This window comes from Pteronotus mesoamericanus, unplaced genomic scaffold (assembly GCF_021234165.1).
Source record: "Pteronotus mesoamericanus isolate MK-2021 breed Mesoamerican mustached bat unplaced genomic scaffold, CSHL_Meso_final contig_65, whole genome shotgun sequence".
NCBI classification, from domain to species: domain Eukaryota; kingdom Metazoa; phylum Chordata; class Mammalia; order Chiroptera; family Mormoopidae; genus Pteronotus; species Pteronotus mesoamericanus.
In genome coordinates this window covers 10,368,510-10,389,125 of record NW_026555228.1, presented here as the reverse complement: position 1 = coordinate 10,389,125, position 20,616 = coordinate 10,368,510, and positions in this window count along the sequence as shown.

The following is a 20,616-nucleotide window of genomic DNA, read 5'->3' as shown; positions in this document are numbered from 1 at the left end:
AGAAGCCGGGGACCTGGCTTTATTGTTAAAGAGACCCAGAGGAAGAAGGCAGATGAATTGCCCACAAGCCCTTTTAGGCTCCAGGAGGATCCTAATCAGCTCCCAGATGAAAAATGATTAGAAGCCTGACTCTTGGGCAGCAGCTGGGAAAGTATGCAGTCACACTCCTTCCAGGGAGAAACTGGATATTGGGCATTTTCTCCTGCTCGCTCTGTGCTGAGCCCAGTGGAACACCAGTGGGATGTGCTCATGCACCCATTTAAAAACTGCTTATTGTTTTCTGTGGTCCTGGGAGACTCACAAATGCCAAGTCAATTCAGTTCTTTGAGCTGTTTTATTTGGGAGCCAACCCTTTGGTTGACATCTGTAAAAGTTCTCCTTGGGAGAAGCTGATAGTTGAGGCTTCCTTCCCAATTATAAGGCACTGTGACAACAGTGGGGTTTATGGCATGAGTATTTCTCGTCTTTTCTACCCATTTCAATGCAGGTATTTTTTCAGTATGCTGATGCAGAGGAGTCACTCAATTAATGTCTGGATTTTTCTGAGTGAATTGAGCCATGTGTAGTTATATATTCAGTGCTCCCATTGGGAGGAGGAAAATTTAGGAACCTCCTATTTCACCATCTTGCTGATGTACCTGCTCACTCTTGTATCTAAGGTGTAGTCCTCAAAAGAGTTTTGACTGAAATCTTGAGTATTTATAAAGATTTCTTGTAAAACCATGAACACCAGCTTTTGTCCCCAAACCCCATGAAATTCCTCAATCTTCTGTTCAGTTTCTCAGCCTCTGAACTGCTGCCCTCCAAGAGCCTCCAAGAGCTTTAGGGGCTCTTGATGAGTCACTTAACTTTTCTGAAACACACAGTTTTCTTACCTGTAAAAGGGCTAATACTATAGACCTAACAGCATTGTTGAAACACTTGAGTGAAACAACTATTGAAAAACAAATTTTGTGATGCTTGGTGCTTAATAGCTGCTCAATACATGTCATTATTTCTCTTTCATGTCATGGATCTAATTCTTCCTTTCAAAATGTTCAAGAAGAAACCACAATGACAGCCATATGGCAGTTTTTCTAGACATGATTTGAAGGAAAGGACAGTATTATTTCAGCTGTTTTTTTACAGCATCTGAAGCATAAGTACCTTATGCCTATCTTGTATGTGGACTCCAGCATCACTGTTCATCTTTTTCAAAATAAGCCATTAAAAAAGCACTAGTTATTTAGAGTAAAGTACCCAATTCAGAATGTAATATTTATGAACAAATCTGAATTTCACATGAGGGAGAATTCTAGCATTTTGTTTACCCTTAGAAAAATAAAAATGCATAGCATATGCATAAATATTATTAGAGGTCAAAGGACACACATGGGCTTGGGGATACTTGTAATTAGTTCTTCTCCCTCACATGCACAGAAAAAGGTATGAAAATGCCAACACTGGCACTGCTTTACAGAACCATGGATTACAACACAAAGAATGACTCTTTTGTGTTCTTGTTTACTTTGAAAGTTAGGCCTCTCCCAACCCCCAACAGAAGCTAAACACTTCTTTGCAGCAGGCATCTGGAAAAAAATGTCAGTCATAATGCAAAGTACCTTCCTCAATAATGCAGTAAAATTGGCAACCTCAGCCTGTATGAGAGAAGCAGTGGCCTTGCCACAGTTTACCACCATCACAGATTGGGATACAAGATCAATGCTGGGCTCCTGGAGACACTTTTATAAACAAATTTATTGAGTTATTATTTACATGAAACAAACTGCACCCATTTAGAGTGACTATTTCTATGAATTTTGATAATATACATGTATGAAACCACCACCATAATGAATATAGAACATTTCCATCTCCCCCCCCAGAGGATCTTTGTGCCCCTTTGCAAGTCCATCTCTCCTTCCCCCCCAAGTCCCAGGCAACATGGATGTGCTTTCTGTCACTGAGGATCAATTTGCATTTCTATATTAGATTGTGTTTTCTAGAACTTTATATAAATATGATCATACATTGTTACTTTTTTGTCTAGCTTCCATCACTCATCATAATGTATTTAAGTTTTAGTGTATGGATGCGTATATCAATTGTTCATTCCTTTGTATTGCTGAGTAATATTCCATATATAAGTATATTACAATTTGTTTTTATTTTCATGTATTGATGAAAATAACATTTGTTCATCAATAACAAAACATTGTTTCCAATGTTTTCCTGTTACAAATAAAACTGCTATTAACAATTACATACAGGTCATTTTATGAATCTGTTTATTATTTCTGTTGGGTAATACCTAGGAGTAGAATAGCTGGATCATATGATAGGAGTATGTTCAACTTCATAAGAAACTGACAAATCACTCTCCAAAGTAGCTGTGCTGTGTGTGAGAGTCACATTTTTGGGGACTCTCCTTAATATGAATTTTATTATTAACTTAAATTAACTCAGAGCAAACTAACTTATAGTAAGCATATAGTGAGGTTTGGCCCTGAGGTCTTTGTTTTCCCTCTCTGAGTCTCTTTATGCATCTGAAAAATGAGAATAAGAATGGACCTTACCTCACTAGACTGTTTTGATGTTCAAATGAAGTATATCTATAAAGACGTTAGTACATGGTAAGTTCTCAATAAATGTTATCTAATACTACTATTATCTATATATTATTAAGGCTATAGTCTAAGGACTTGCTAAGAGTTTTACATGTTACATCTTTAATCGTCCTGACCTTAAAATGTAAGTACTCATTATGTATACTCTGTGGGTAAAGAAACTGGGTTCAAAAAGGTTAAATGACTTGCTCAAAAATCACAAAGCAAATGACTGACAATCTGAAATCCAAACCTAGGCAATATAATTACAAAGCTCAAGCATTTAAGCATTATGTTAACTGGTCATGCATTCTAAGATTGAGAGTGGATATAGGTGCATTGTTATTTTCCTTGAGCCATTCCAGTTGTCACAGTACTTTGTGACTTGCTATTTGGCAGACCTCCTCTCTGCCCTGTGTTTCAATTGCCCAAGCCCCGTTCTGTTTTTAAATTGTTTCATCTAAATACAAACTATGGAGAAAAATAACTCACTACATCCAATATCTCATCTGTCTCCTCTATTCCATTCAACAATTTCCCCACCAGTTGATTATTCAGCTTTAGTGCCTAACTCTTCTTGAGAAGAGCCTCTACCTGAAATGCTGCTTGGAAGGGTTGGAGCCTACAGAACTGGAATACTTGTCTGACAGTGCTTACTAAAGCTGAACATACATCTGTCCTATGACCCAGCAATCCCGCTCCTAGATGCCTAAAAGAGATGATTACATGTATTAGAATATTTAAAGTAGCAGTACTTATACTAGGCCAAAATGGGAAAAAAATCAAAAGACCATCAATAACATATACATTGTGTGGCAATCATATAAAAAATAATATACAGAAGACCCTAAACTGACCAGTGCCGCGGAGCTCGCCGGCCAGGGGGCCAGATGAGTACGCGAGGTTGCGCATAAGCCCCCTGGTCTGGGGTAAGCACATGCGAACCGGCGTGAGAGTGCAGAGAGATCCCAAAAAATAGCCCAGCCCTGACCGAAGGGGTCACAGAACTGCTCCAAGCAGGAGTCAGACACAGGCATTAGACTCCTGGAAGGCTCAAAAAAAAACAACCCAAGATCCTATAGGGTCAACAACTGACATCATCAGAGGCAGGCCCAGAAAGAAAATTAAAGGACAAAAATACTTAACAGACTCTCACAAAAATGGGAAGAAAAAGAAGTTCCCCCCAAATGAGTGGAAAAGGGGACTCCCCACAGAGACAGCTAAATGAAATAGAGGCAAGGGAACTATCAGATACTGAATTCAAAACAATGGTCCTAAGGAAGCTCAATGAGCTCAGCCAGCTCAAAGATAACTATGAGAAACTGCAGAGAAACGATCAGGATCTCACAGCAAACTATGTCAGCCTGGAAAAGGACATAGAAACTATCAAGAAGACACAAGAGGATATGAAGAATACCATTTCTGAATTGAAGAAGACAGTAGAAGGAATCCAAAGCAGGCTGGATGAAGCTGAGGATTGATTCAGTGAGATGGAGGACAAGGTAGAAAGAAGCTCCTAGAAAGAACAAGAAATGGAAAAACGGCTCAAAAAGAATGAAGAGGCATTTAGGGAAATGCAGGACAACCTGAAACGCAATAATATCCGTATAATAGGGATCCCAGAAGGAGAAGAAGAGGAGCAAGGGATAGAGAACCTCCTCGAAAAAGTAATGATGGAAAATTTCCCTAATTTGAGGAGAGAAAGGCTCTCATGGATCCAGGAGGCACAGAGGACCCCACTCAAGAGGGACTCAAAGAGGTCCACTCCAAGACACATCATCATTAAAATGGCAAATGTCAAAGACAAAGAGAGAATCCTCAAGGCAGCAAGGGAGGAGAAAGTAACATACAAGGGGGCCCCGATACACCTAGGAGCTGACTTCTCAACAGAAACACTACAAACCAGAAGGGAATGGCAACAAATATTCCAACCCATGAAAAGTAAGGGTCTACAGCCAAGGCTGCTCTACCCAGCTAGGCTCTCCATTAAAATAGAAGGGAAAATACGGAGTTTCCCAGACAAGAGAAGACTAAAAGAATACATCTCTACCAAACCAGCACTCCAAGATATGCTAAGGGGACTGGTTTAAGCAGATGAAGGAAAAGAATGAGAGAGAGAGGAACACGGGTACACAGAGAAAAGATGAGTAAGTTTCTATCAGTAATACCTCTCCATGTGAATGGACAAAATGCCCCAAACAAAAGACACAGGGTAGCTGAATGCATAAGAAAACATGACCCACACATATGCTGCCTACAAGAGACCCACCTCAGAGCAAGAGACCTACACAGATTGAAAATAAAGGGATGGAAAAAAATAGTCCAAGCAAATGGACAAGAGAAAAAGGCCGGGGTTGCCATACTTGTATCAGACAAAGTAGATTTCAAAACAAAGGCCATAAAGAGAGACCCAGAGGGGCACTTTATCATACTTAAAGGAAGAATCTATCAAGAAGACATCAACATTGTAAACTTATATGCTCCCAATATAGGAGCCCCCAAGTTTATAAGGAAATTGTTGGATGACTTCAAAAAAGATATAGACAGCAACACACTGATAGTAGGGGATTTCAACACCCCACTGTCAAAAATGGACAGATCTTCCAAACAAAACATCAATAAACATATTGTGGAGCTGAATGACACACTGAATCAGAGACTTAACCGACATATATACGACCTTACATCCCAAAGAAGAAAAATACACATTCTTTTCAAATGCTCATGGCAGTTTTTCAACGATAGACCACATGATAGGACACAAAGCAAGCCTCAGCAAATTCAGGAAAACTGAAATAATACCAAACTTTTTCTCGGACCACAAGGGCTTGAAACTGGAAATCAACCTCAAAGAGAAACTTCAAAAACTTGCAAACTCATGGAGACTGAACAGTACACTATTAAACAATGAATGGGTCAATAATAAGATAAGAGAAGATACCAAAAAATTTCTGGAAACAAATGAAAATGAACAGACAACAGTCCAAAACCTATGGGACACAGCAAAGGCAGTCCTGAGAGGGAAGTTCATAGCAATACAGGCTTACCTAAAAAAGACAGAAACATTTCAAATAAAAGACCTAACACTACAACTTCAAGAACTGGAGAAACAACAACAAATAAATCCCAGAGCAAGTAGAAGGAAGGAAATAGTCAAGATTAGAGCAGAACTGAATGTCGTAGAGACAAAAAGAACAATTCAAAGGATCAACCAATCCAGAAGCTGGTTCTCTGAAAAGATAAAAAAAAATTGAAAAGCCTTTAAGCAGACTCATCAAGAAAAAAAGGGAGAGGACCCAAATTAATAATATCAGAAATGAAAGAGGAGAAATAACAACTGATACCAAGAAATACAAAAGATTGTCAGAAACTACTATGGACAATTATATGCCAAGGAATTTGAAAGTCTTGATGAAATGGACAAATTTTTAGAAAAGTATAATCTTCCAACACTGAAGGAGGAAGAAACAGAAAGCTTGAACAGACCGATAACAGCTGGGGAAATTGAAGCCGTCATGAAGAAACTCCCAGCACACAAAAGCCCAGGGCCGGAAGGTTTCACAGGAGAACTTTACAAAACATTTAAGGAAGAGCTAACCCCTGTCCTTCTCAGACTATTCCAAAATATCCAAGAGGAGGGAAGACTCCCAGACTCTTTCTATGAGGGCAGCATCACCCTGATCCCAAAACCAGATAAAGACTCTACAAAGAAAGAAAACTACAGGCCAATTTCGCTGATGAACATAGATGCTAAAATCCTCAACAAAATATTGGCAAACCGCATCCAGCAATACATTCAAAAGATTATCCACCACGATCAAGTGGGATTCATCCCAGGCATGCAGGGATGGTTCGATATACGCAAATCAATAAACGTGATACATCACATAATAAAAGAAAAGACAAAAACCACATGATCATCTCGATAGATGCAGAAAAAGCATTTGATAAGGTACAGCACCCATTTATGATCAAAACACTCAGCAAAATGGGAATAAATGGGGCATTCCTCAACGTAATAAAGGCCATATATGAAAAACCTACAGCAAATATCATACTCAACGGGCGAAAACTGAAAGCTTTCCCACTAAGATCGGGAACACGCCAAGGATGTCCGCTCTCACCACTTCTTTTCAACATCGTATTAGAAGTCCTAGCCACAGTGGTCAGACAAGAGAAAGAGATAGAAGGCATCCAAATAGGAAAGGAGGAAGTAAAGCTCTCATTGTTTCCAGATGACATGATAGTGTACATAGAGAACCCTGTAGACTCCACCAAAAAAACTCCTCAACCTTATAAGTGAATTTGGCAAAAGAGCAGGATACAAAGTCAACATTGAGAAATCAAAGGCATTTTTGTACACCAGCAATGCAATAGAAGAAGAAGAAATCAGAGAGAAAATACCATTCGATATAGCAAGAAGAAAAATAAATTACCTAGGCATCAATTTAACCAAAGACATAAAAGACCTGTACGCAGAAAACTATATAACATTGAAAAAAGAAATTAAGGAAGACACAAATAAATGGAAGCATATACCGTGCTCATGGATTGGAAGAATTAATATCATCAAAATGTCCCTACTACCCAAAGCAATTTATAGATTCAACGCAATCCCTATTAAGATATCAATGACGTATTTCACAGAAATAGAACAGACATTTCAAAAATTTATATGGAACCATAAATGACCCCGAATAGCCGCAGCAATTTTGAGAAAGAAACACAAAGTAGGAGGGATCACAATACCAGACATCAAACTCTACTACAAAGCCACTATACTCAAAACAGTTTGGTACTAGCACAAGAACAGACCCATAGACCAGTGGAACAGAATAGAAAGCCCAGAAATAAGCCCAGGTCTCTATGGGCATCTAATATTTGACAAAGGGGGCAGAAGCATAAAATGGAGCAATAAAGCCTCTTTAACAAATGGTGTTGGGAGAGCTGGACGGCTACATGCAAAAAATTGAAACTGGATCATCAGCTGACACCATACACAAAAATAAACTCAAGATGGATAAAAGACTTAAATATAAGTCGCAACACCATCAAAGTCCTAGAGGAGAACATTGGCAGGAAACTCTCAGATATCTCACTCAGCAATTTTTTCACTGATATGTCTCTTAAAGCAAGGGACATAAAGGAAAGAATAAACAAGTGGGACCTCATCAGAATAAGAAGCTTCTGCACGGCAAAAGAAAACATCAGCACAATGAAAAGGGAGCCAACCCTATGGGAAAATATATTCGCTAATGATACATCAGATAGAGGTTTGATCTCCAAGATATATAAAGAACTCACTCGACTCCACTCCAAGAAGACAAACGATCCAATCAAAAAATGGGCAAAGGACCTGGGCAGACGCTTTTCTAAGGAGGAGATACAGAGGGCCCAGAGGCATTTGAAAGGATGCTCAGCATCACTAGCCATCAGAGAAATGCAGATCAAAGCCACTATGAAGTACCACCTCACAGCAGTCAGAATGGCCGTCATGAACAGATCCACAAACAACAGGTGCTGGCGAGGCTGTGGAGAAAAGGGAACCCTAGTCCACTGTTGGTGGGAATGCAGACTGGTACAGCCGCTGTGGAAGGCGGTGTGGAGTTTCCTCAAAAAGCTGAACATGGAACTGCCTTTTGATCCAGTGATTCCCCTGCTGGGGCTATACCCTAAGAACACCAAAATGCCAATACAAAAGAACCTATGCACCCCAATGTTCATAGCAGCACAATTTATAATATCCAAGTGTTGGAAGCAACCTAAGTGTCCATCCATAGATGATTGGATCAAAAAATTATGGTACATTTACACAATGGACTACTACGCAGTAGAAAGGAAAAAAGAACTACTAAACTTCGCAACAGCATGGATGGAACTGGAGAGCATTATGCTAAGCGAAATAAGCCAGGGGGCGAAAGACAAATACCATATGATATCACCTACAAGCGGAACCTAACCAACAATACAAAGATGCAAGGAAAATATGACCTGCAACACTGAAAGGAAAAGAAATCAACAGAGACAAGAGGGAAGGAGGGAGGGGCGGGCAGGGAAAGGGAAGGGAAGGGGAAAGTCAAGGATCATATAGCAAGGACTCATGGACAAAACCAAAGGGGAAGAGTTGAGGGAGGGAAGGAGGGAGGGGGCAAGGGAAAGTGGTGGGGGGGCAGAGACTAATGTATTGGAAAAGAAAGAAAGAAAGAAAGAAAGAAAGAAAGAAAGAAAGAAAGAAAGAAAGAAAGAAAGAAAGAAAGAAAGAAAGAAAGAAAGAATATACAACAATAAAAAATGAACAAATATAATTATATGCAAAAATACATAACACTTGTGCAAAAACAAATCACAGAAACATAATACTGAGTGAAAGAAATGAGACCCAAAAGAGTATATACAGTATAATTCCATTTATATGAATTTCAAAAGCAGGTATTGGCATTTTAAGTCAGATAAACAGTTACCCTTGTTAATGGGGATGGGAGTATAAGTGACTGGAAGGGGACATGACCAAGGCTTCTAGGAATAATGGTAATATTTTATTTATATGAATGTTGGTTACCTTATTGGTGTTTAATTTGCAAAAATTCATCAGGTTGCATACTTACTTATTTTTGTACTTTCCTATATTATAAATTTTAAAATTAAAAAGAAATTAACTCCTTACCCTGTCTCAACTTCAAAAAACTAAAACACTTTGCAAGGCTGCTATTAAGTACAGATTTCTTTAATTAAGCATCTACTTAAAGATTACTTCATGAAAAATGGATAAAACTAGTTCTTCCAATGGTAAGTATTTAACAAATTCACTCTTCCACAACCAAGCGTCTATCTCCCTTCCTTCATGTGTCTCCATATGAAGAAAGAAAAGAACTGAAAATAAAAGTGAAAGACCTGCACTGGACAGTGTCTTTAAGTAGAAATTAGTACCTCTCGCAAGTTAGTCCTAAGGAGGCAGTCTTACAGAATGAGTCACTCAGTAAATCACTCAGAAATCATAAAGCAAAGAAGCAAGCAAAATGAGTATTAAAAGGATTTTTTTTTATACTTCAGTTTACTAAGGAAAAAAAATCATTAATCTTGGCCTGGTTCCACTGGTAAGTAATGTTCTTTAATATTGAACTACAGATTCCAAAATTCAGCAACTACCACAGGCATCGGAACTGCCCATAAATGTACACACACTGAAACCAGGGACCAGCTGCTTAAAATAGTTTGAAAAGTCTTGGTCTTTGAGTACATGTTCATGTTCATTAATTAAGACAAGATAATAGCAAGCTGAAGGTTTTTCTCTTGAAATACTTTAGGCAGTTATGATTTCTTTGACATAGATGGCAAAGCAGTCCTTTTTGGGTTGTAACCTCCCATCACTTTTTTATCATTCAGTTTTACTATTTGTTGAATTTCCTGGGTACAGTAAAAACTCCAAAAAATCTGTGGAATTTCTTTGCTTATGATTATCAAAAGAAATGCATTTGTTTTTGACTTCTTTAGACATATATAGTTCTCATCCAATGTGGGCTGTCTGATCTGAAAGAAGAAAGTAACTGGATATTAACAGAGGAAGTATTGGGTTGGCCAAAAAGTGTGTTTAGTTTTTTCTGTAAAATAAAAGACATGCTTTTTTTATTTTCACCAATAACTTTATTGATTTGAATATGTTGGCTATCTCTTGCTTACAATACCAATAATTGTTCTCAGTTAATGTCTTGATTTGATCATTATCAACTTCAACTGATCTATGTGACTGTGGAGCATTGTCTAGCAAGAAATCTCCAGCATGAAATTTCACAAACCACTTTTGACTCATTTGATCAGTCACAGCACCTTCTACATACACTGTACAAATCTTCTTTTGTGTTTCAGTTGTGTTCTTACCTTTCTTGAAATAATAAAGCAGAATATGCTGAAAACATTGTGTATTTTCTTCCATCGTCAGTATTAAAATGGCTACACAAAAATTCACCAGTTTGATAAGTTTTTTTAAATGTAAGCTGATATGATAGTTGTCGCAATACAATCTTAACAAAATTGTTTCAAATGTAGCTAAAGACAACTAAGTACTACTAGAGCCATCTTATGGAAAAAAAACAAACGAACTTTTTCACCAACCTAATACTTAGTGCCTGTCTAACCAAAGTGTGGTTCTTGGATAGAAAAGTTAGCATTGCCTGGGACATTATTAGAAATACAGATTCCTGGGCCCTGCCCATACCTACTGAATTAGAATCTTCATTTTAGTAAGGTTCCCAGATAATGCCTATACACATCAATGTGTAAGAAGCACTGCTACAGGATAGTAGACAGAATTTTTCCCCATTTTGAATTAAACACAGTACGTTCATTCTTATAGCATGTAAAATAAGCACCGATTTGTAGATTGCAGTCCGACTCTCTCCAAGTATAGAAAAAAGAAGCTCCTGTACCTGATAGGTTATGAGTAGAGGCAACCTATTAAAATTCCCTATGTGGGTGCAAGCCTCATCTGTTTAGATCCATGTTTCTGTCAAAAAGACAAAACCAGTTGCTTAGAAGGAAACTAGGAGTATTGGGAATCATGGATACAGAGGGTCGGTATAGCCCGCCCATACACCCAGGGTAGCGGATGGTTAGAGGTATATATGCTGCTGACCACATGTTGGTCTATGGGAGACCTGTGCTCTGTGGACAGGGGAACCGCTGTATGCTGAAGGGAATGCCATTATTCCTACCTGTGGCAAAAGACTGCTTGTCATCCCCCTGTACTAGTCTCTCTTTCCTTCTTTTACTAATAGCCTCCCCACACACATGGAATTTTTCAGGGCATTGTTTATCTAGAGACTACATTTACCATCCTGCCTTTCAGGTGAGTGTGGCCATGATACTAAATTATCCCAATGGTATGTCAGCAAAGAGATGCATATACTTCTGCCTCTGCATCCTTTCCTTAAAAGGGAACTGTTTGGTCTACCCTTCTTCCTTCCCTTTTTCTTGAGGGCAGAACTGAAAATGGGGTTCTGGAAAAACAGTTTTGACCATCTCTATGAGGACAACCAACACACTAGAGCAGAAAGCTGCAAAGAGAAATGCCAACCAGAAACAAGTTAATTTGCCCTGTAGAACCCCATAAAGTCTGACTAATATCTCAGAAGGTAGAATGAAATATCAGAAAACTGATTGAGGCCTGGCTGGTGTGTCTCAGTGGATTGAGCGCTGACCTGCAAACCAAAGGGTCACTGGTTCAAGTCCCAGTCAGAGCACATGCCTGGGTTGCGGACCAGGCCCCCTGTAGGGGGCGCGTGAGAGGCAACCACACATTGATGTTTCCCTCTCTTTCTCTTTTCCCCTCTCTCTAAAAATAAATAAATAAAATCTTTTAAAAAACTGATTGAAAGTGTGTAAGGAAAAGTTAGACTTCTGCAACCCAGCAGGAGCCATGGAGTTTCATCCCTGGGAAAAGTTCAGCCCGACAGGCTCCAGAGTCTGGCACAGTAGAGGGTATGGAAGAGAAGCAGGCAAAAATTTTTAAGTTTTTTTTTCTTTCTTGACTCTAGAGCCCTAGCAATCAGACTTCTAGTCCCCCAGACAGGAAATCAGAAGAGTCTTCTGAATAAACAGTCTTAAAAGAAAATATCTTATAGATGTTCATATTTGAGGGTTTCCCACCAAATGGCTAGGCCCCACACAAGAGACTTTAATTAGCTTTCAAGTGTTTTATTAATAAATATGAATGAACAGCTAAAAAAAAAAACCCATTCTGGATAGCCTCCAAAATGACTCTCAGAGACCAAAACAAATAAAGGCACCAAAAAGGAATAGAACAAAAGAAAAGTTAAAAGGAAAAATCATTTTCAAAAAAACAGGAGAGGGTAAAAGTAAATCTTGCATCCATGAATCAATTATTGGATGTTTTAACAAAGAAATAATCACAAAATACCAAAGAGCATTTTGAAGTTAAAATTATGCAATAAAAAATACTCAATAGCTCAGTTGAAGGGTAAACATGAGAAAATGTCTCATAAAGGAAAACAAAAAGACATAGAAAGTAAGAGAGAGAAGATAAGATGACTAGCTCAGAACATCCAACATCTGAATAAGAAATTCAATGTAAAAATATGTAAAAAAGGAGGTGAACGAATTATAAAAGAGATAATAACAGAATATTTCCCAAAAATTAAGAAAATGAGCTTCCAGAGAGCCAGAACTCAGCAAATGCCAAATACAATATAAAAAACAAGAACTACACACCAGTAAGTCACATCATTTTAAATGCTAGACCAGGGATAAACAACAACAACAACAACAAAAAGAATCCTAAAAACTCCCAGAAAAAAAGTTTGCTCACAAAAAGTCAGGAATCAATTTACAATCAGAATTCCCAGCAGGAACACTGGAGGCTGGAGCAATGACCACATTTTGGTTGAATATAATTTCTATTCTGGAATTCTACATCCAGCCAAAAAAAAAAAAAAAACATTCAAGAATGAGAGAGAACATTTTCAGACATGAAAGAATTCTAAAATGTATTTCCAGAAAGCTACCCTAGAATGTGCTTCACTAACACAAGGGAATAATCAAAATGGAAGACAGGATCCAGGAAAAAGAGGAGAGAAAGGGGAATTCTTTTATTACCAGGAAATTGTGACAGGACAGTCATGCAGCTGGTCTAAAGAACAATCAGTGCAGAATGAACTGGAATAACAGGAGGCTCTAGAACAGATATCTCATGGGGGGAGATGGAATTTACAGATTACCAGATGTGTTTACAGTATTGAGAAGCATCTATAACTTTATGGAAAAGTTGGGGAAGAATTGGTGATTCATTCACAGAAAACGAAGTAAACATAAAGAAAAGGCCAGTATTACCTAGAGAAAAAAAAAACTGTGTGATAAAGAAAATGAAAGTATTGCATACTATGTGCCTCAACTGTGAACAATTTTACAGTGTCATAACAATGTTTAACAGGATATTCATGTAATCAAAAGTTATGATACAACTCTATTGGAAAGATGAGGAGAGGGACAGTATGTGTGTGAGTAACAATGCTAAATTCTGATCTTCCATTTAGGAAGTCAATAGATAATATATAAAATAGATAAATAAGAAATTACACTAGAAACATTTTGTATTTATGTATGCAAATAAAAGAAACAGCTAAAAGAGTGGACAGTAGTTTTCTCTGAGGAGTGGCTCTTGGGTGTAGGGAGGAGTGGAGCACTAGCAATCTTTTCTTACAAACTTTTTAGTACTAACTGTGCTTTTAAAAATTGAGTACATCTATTCATTTGATAAATATACAGGCAAGTGTTCTTCTACAATTCTGTCTGTCTGTCTCTCTCTTTTCTCACACCCTCCCTCCTTTTCTCTAATTATAGCACGAAAGTATTTCTTGTTAAAAAATTTCAGGCATTGATAAGCAAGTGAGCACTATATATTTGTGGTGAGCCCAGTATCCCTGAGATGACATCACAGCATTCCATTTACATGAGGACTGGTCCTAGTGGACTATTAATATGTGTATCTGGTAACCTTGCAATGGTAATTTCTAAACAAGATCAGCATTCTTGAGCAAATGAATATGACAGCATTATTAAATGATGAAAGTCACACCCAAGGGCATTTTAACAGGCCTCATCATCCTGAAAGTAGAATGAAGATAAGAAGGCCTGGATAGAGTGTCAGATATGAACTTGGGCTTCAGTGTCCTAATCATTCAACAATCTTAACTTTTCTAGCCAACAATCATCATCAGTTTAATCTAACACAGGAGGCAGTCTTCTTCCTGGCAATGCCCTATAGATAAGGCAGAATGGCACAGATCTAGAGGAAAGCCATGCAGGACCAATAGCAGCCTGGGAACAAGGGAAGCCAGGCTAAAAAGAGTCCTTCAATTTTTATTACTCATTATTCTGATTTAGTGGCTCCTCAGCCATCTTTGCGATAGCCAGGGACAGTGACCAATGGAGCATTCAGTCAACAAATGTTATCATCGCTGCAATAATAATTATATTATCACCCATCGTAATGGTGATTGTTCTGAGAGAAAACTCAGAAAGCTTGGGGTTCCCATTTGGGAAAAAAACAAGAGGAAAAGGGTGATGTAAGCAGGATAGTTATGCCAGTAGGGATGGAAAAGAAGAGGGCATGTAGAATTGAGAGTGTAATAAAGGGAGAAGTGGCAGTGAGAAAAGTGGTACAAAAGAGGCAGAAATTTTTTAAAAAAAAACTGGTTTCCCAACAGTATTGAGAGTAAAAGATGTGTATTTCTGCCACGGTCCCATTACATACACCCTACAATGAGTTCATTGGTCAGATACCCCCTTGGGAATATTTTCCATTATGCGGTCAATGCTCCCACCACATCCTCTCCAGTCTCCTTGTCATGTCCATGCATACCAGCCTGACTTCCAATGACTGGTACATGCATCTTTGCCAAAGGCCTGACCTGGGGCTGCTGGAACCAACTTTGCCCACACACACAACAGTACCTAGGAACCAATATTCCTCCAGGGGAAGCCTCAAACAAGTGGCTGATGGGTATGGAGGAATAAATGCCTCAGATACCTGGCTTCTTGGGTGGTTTATTATTATTATGTTGAGATCTGTGTTTGATCCCATCTCCAAAGTTTTCCAATGAGAATAAACTTTAGTTGACCACAGTGGTACCTGTGTTTTTAAAAAACTACCTTTTATTAACTATCTTCCCTTCCCTGTATCATCCCCCACCCCATTCTCAACCAGTGTTCCTGTACCTCCCTAATATACTATGTATGTTCACATCTTGTCTAACAGTCTGCCTCTGGAGAATAATCTGAGGTGTATTATGCCTGATAACTGCAATAGGGTAAATGGCAACCCAGATAACAGACAAAAGATGATTAACGACAATTCCCTCCCTGACCGTACCTCTTCCATGCAAAGAATCTGTTTTCAATCTAATAGGGCCAATCAGCACAGGGTAAACAATGGAGGAAATTGTTTCCAAAGAAGAGGTTCTTCAAACATAATACTATGTCCAAGGCAGAATGGGTATTTATAAGAGTCTTATACTGGAAGGAGTGATGACCATTTATTTTTAAGTGCAAGATTATATTCCACTCACACAGTTCAAAGCAGTATGCTGCATGCCCACCAAAGTATGGTAGTCATCAGGAATAACACTGGTCCTACTTTACAGAAGATAAATATTATAATTATAATTTATATTAAAAAGACCCCTAATATATAATTGATACCATAGGTCTATGACATATAATCACTATCATGTAGGTAGTTGCATTCATGTCTGTAGTATCAGTCGAGAAGGCCACTTACAGGTCTTTGAGCAAGGGTCTGAAGATCATCATGGCAGGATAATGGTTGGAAAGTAGAGCCTGGTACACAGTTCTCACCCCTCCTGTAAAGGTAAGGGAAATCAAGAACAATCCTTAAGCCCCTAGAATGAGAATTTTCTAGAAGAAAAACTATCTCACCCTGATGAAAGAGTTGAGCTATGTTCTTTGCCCAGGTAAAGTGGTTGTAGCCAAATGGAAGGTGAGATTGAGTATCGCCTAGCCAACTAATTCTCAGAATGCCCTTTAGATTGGATACCCCATTGGGGACAAGACCAGGATTCCATGCAAAAGATAAAAGATAATGAATGAGACAAGAGAGCTGATTCCCTGGTGTGATTCTAAACCATCAGAGAATAATGCAGAGCTATCTTAAGACACTGTAAAAATATAACCTAAGTAGGGGACAGTAGTTGCTCTCACTTTAGCTCAGTAAGTGGGTAAATGCATGAGTGACTATAGCCACGTTAGACAGCATAGGATTTAGTCCTTCAATTCAATACATATATATTGAACATATACATATGACAGCAGGATACAATGGTAAATAGCAAAAATATAATACTCAATAATGAAAAGAATTAATTCCCACATAGTGCTCACAATGTGCTAAGGTTCTAATTTGTAAGATTCACACAACACACCTATGAGATTAGTATCCTTGTCATCCCCCTTTAGAAATGGGTACAGAGGTTAAATGACTTGCCCAGTGCCATACAAATTATTAGGGCTAGAGCTAGGATTCGAACCCTACAATGTGCTGCCTCCCAGGTAGCCAGCCCTAGCCCCTATTGCTCTGTTCTCTTGGAGTTTACATTGCGGTGAGCAAAAGAGACTTATATGAGACTTTAATCATATTTGCAATCATTTAAATTTAATCTTAATCTAGACATTCTAGGAAGTGCTATGTACAGAGACCCCTGAACATGCTCACCAGTTTATTCCCTTTATGAGTATATATTGATTGCCTACTCTGTGCCAGGTTCTGTGGGGGATACTGGGAAGTTAATGCTAGCAAAACAGATACCTCCTCTGCTGTCTTATGGAGAGAGAGGGGTGTCAGACATTATTTGAATAATGACACATTTATATGCAATTACAAAGGTGGCAAATGCTTTGAAGGAAAGTACTGAGAGTATTAAGAGCATGTAATAGGAGGACTTGACATTTGAAATGAGATTAAAAAAAAAGATCTGAAGGATGAGTAACAGTTATCTTGGTGAAGAAAAGAGGAAAACACATTTCAGGAGCACCTGAAGTTCTGAGGTTAGAAAAAGAAAACCTGAGGCACTGAGAGAAGGTCAGTAAGGCTGGAGTCCAGGAAGTAATAGGGAGAGTGGCATGCAATGAGGTAGGGGTGGGGGACAGAGTCACATGACTTAGCTAATCAGAATATTTTTGACAGTGAAAGGGTTGTTGATAATAATTAAACTAGGACAACAGGCAAAATAAACAGGTATTGAATTGAGTAAACCTGAACAGATGGTGACTCTAATTTAGGCCTTGTAAAGATTTAATCCTAAAACCAATAAGAAGCCATTGAATGATTCTAAATGAGGGGTGGGGAAATGCATCATCATATTTTATTATTATTGTTTTTAATAACATTCTAGCTGTAAGGTGGAGAATAGATAAGACAGCAGGGAGATAAATAAAGACTATAAAAGTAATCCAGGTGAGAAATGATGGTGCTTTGGACCAGAGTGAAGTAATGGAGATAGAAAGAAAGAGATGAAGCCTAGTGATAATGAGCAGAAAAATCAACAGAATTTGGAGACTGATCAGATTTGAGGAATAGTGGAACATCCTGGATTGGCTGGGAGTTCCTGAGTGAGCTCCAGACCCTGATTTTTGGTGATTCAGGATGATGTTGCTTACATTATGTCCCTTCTTGTTTCACTTAGTGTGAAGTTGATACCAGCTTGTCCCTGGATGAGACCTGCACATAGGGGGCCCCCAGAAAGCATAATACAGAAGTGTCCCATAGAGTCTGTGGTGCCAGACTTCCCATGCAGAACCATAGTTTACAGGACTATCTACATGTTCACCGATCTGGCATTCAACACCACCCAGCAGATCCTGGACCAGCCTTTCACTAGTTGAGCACTGGCCCCCTCTGTGACACAAGGTGACTCTGCCCACCCCAGCTTATGTCTTGGGAATATCCAATCTTCTCTCTGAACCTCAGTTTGCTTCTCTGAAAAGTGGGTAATAGAAAATAAATTTGTATAATTCCGGTGGGATTAACTGGATCAGACACAGCAGGTACTTACCTGCTGCCCAATCCTGCAAAATATACTGCTGGACCTGCTGTGGTTGTTCTACTTTATGAATTTCACTCTCCCATAAAAAGCCCCCTGCCTCCTTCCTCACTGGTGACTCTGAGTTTGGAAAAACACATGAAAACAACCTGGCAAGGAGTTTGAAATGCCATCTACCTGGTCCTAGTTTCTGTCCTTGGTGAGGCCAGATTAGGAATCTCTGGGGGCAACAGACAAGCCCCAGGCCCACTCAGACATTTGGGATGATTTTTGGATGGAGTTCATCCGTTCAACTATACATATGATATGCCTGCTACATGCAGGCACTTTCTGAGACACTTAGCAGTACTCAGTGAAGGAAGTAGACACAGTCCCTGAACTTCAGTTTTAGTCAGAGTCAGAGAATCAGACTAGACATCATTTGAGGTCTCTTCACCACATGTCACAGATAGTGTCCTCATAGACCTCTCTGCATCTAGAGGCATTTTCCAATTGCTGAGCAGAATGATGAATCACAGGACCATATTTTTAAAAAGTGAGTGATCTTTTAGCCCAGAAGGGCCTCATGTTTCTGTAGAACATGGGTTTGGGGTGGGGAGCATAGGGTTGTAGGTGAGGAGAGCCTGTCAGAACCCTGAATTTGGTCCAAGCCTGTCTTAAGGTGTGGTCTTTACTTTTCTTTCCCACTGCAGCTGCTGGCCCTGCCCTTCACCTTAACATCACCATCACCATATATATGACCCCCTTTATCCTTTACTACCCCCAACCCCTTCCCTCTGGTAACCACCATACTGTTTTCTGTGTCTGAGTTTTTTGTTTGTTTTTTTGTTTATTTGTTCATTTGCTTCTTTCACTTTTATATCCCACATATGAGTGAAATCATATGGTTCTTAACTTTTTCTAACTTACTCGCTTAGCATAATTTTCTCAAGACTCATTCATGTTGTCATAAATGGCAGTATTTTGTCTTATGACTGAGTAGTATTCCATTGTATATATGTATTACCTCCTCTTTATCCAATCTGTTGAAGAGCACTATAGTTGTTTCCTTGTCTTGACCACCATTAATAATGCTGCAGTGAACATAGAGGTGCACGTATCTTTGCAAAAAAAATGTTTTCAAATTTTTGGGGTAGATACCCAGAAGAGGGGCTCAGGCAAATGATTTATGAGCTAGGAAATTGTGTGGCAGAGTCAGAACAAGAACTCAGCTTTCAAATGCCAAAGCTCTACTCTTTCCACCACATTGTATAAGCCTAAAGCTTTACTGGGATTCAAGCCTCATGCAGCTTCTAGCAAGCTAATAGTGTGAGGAGAAATAATGGTTTATTCAATTAGTATTTTCTGGAAGGAAAATGTTTATCTCTTTCAATATCAGTGTTCAATTCCTTATAATATCAATATTCAATCAATGTTTTTCTGTCTTGACATGAAGCAAACTATAACTTCTTTTGGTAATTATACTGAGAAAGACTTTTCTGTGGTGGAATAGTGCTCATTTGATGAAAATTCCACAAATTCAATCTTAGGTTGCATTCTCATTTAACCTTCTGTCAGATTTAAATCAGAGGAACCAACTTGCCCTGAAGCAGTGGAAAATAATAAACAAGGTATTTGCCATTTTTTAAAGTATAAAGCCAACAAAGAAATGGCAAAATTAATTTGTACTTGATTTTGTTTAAAGCTTTTGAAGGGGAATTACATTTGTCGTGTGTGTTCAAACAAATGCCTATGTGTCACCTCAGCCCTTCATGATGAAAAACAAACATGGAGTTCTATAAAACTCAATAGATGGAAATATTTTAAACCAAGACTTCTTTCATATAGAAAGTAAAAATCATATCTGTTTTAAATGTTTCTAATATTTCTATTTAATTAAAAAACAGCACACAAATTATCAATGACACAGATTACTTCATTTTGAGACTACATAATTGGCTAATATTTATGAAACATGATTTAACCTGTCCTGAAAAAAATCTTTCAGCTATCTTACTACAACCTTAAACTGTTTTATATTTGAACATTTAAAAAAAGTATCCTCTGCCCTTGACTTCTGTTTCTTTACCAATTTTTAGCCCCTGCCTTCATTGAAACCTCATTCTTAAAGGTCACTAGCAAATGGCTGGCCTTACTCTCACACTAACCAAATCTTTTGGCATTTTTTTCAATTGTCATTACTTATTGACATTTACCTAAACATTTGACATTATTGATATTGTCCCTTGTCCTCTAGAATGCTAAACTATCCTGGTTCCTTCATCCTATTGCATCCACAGCACTGCTGATCGGAGTATGGAGCCATGGGGGTCTCTCATTTTGAAGAAGGGGAAAATATTAATGTTAATTAGAAATAAAATGAGATAACACAGTACATTTGGGGTCGGGGGGGAGTGTTTTGATGAGTGAGTTGCTGAAGATAGACAAACCAAATGAAGAAAAACAGAGTGGGAGATTAACCA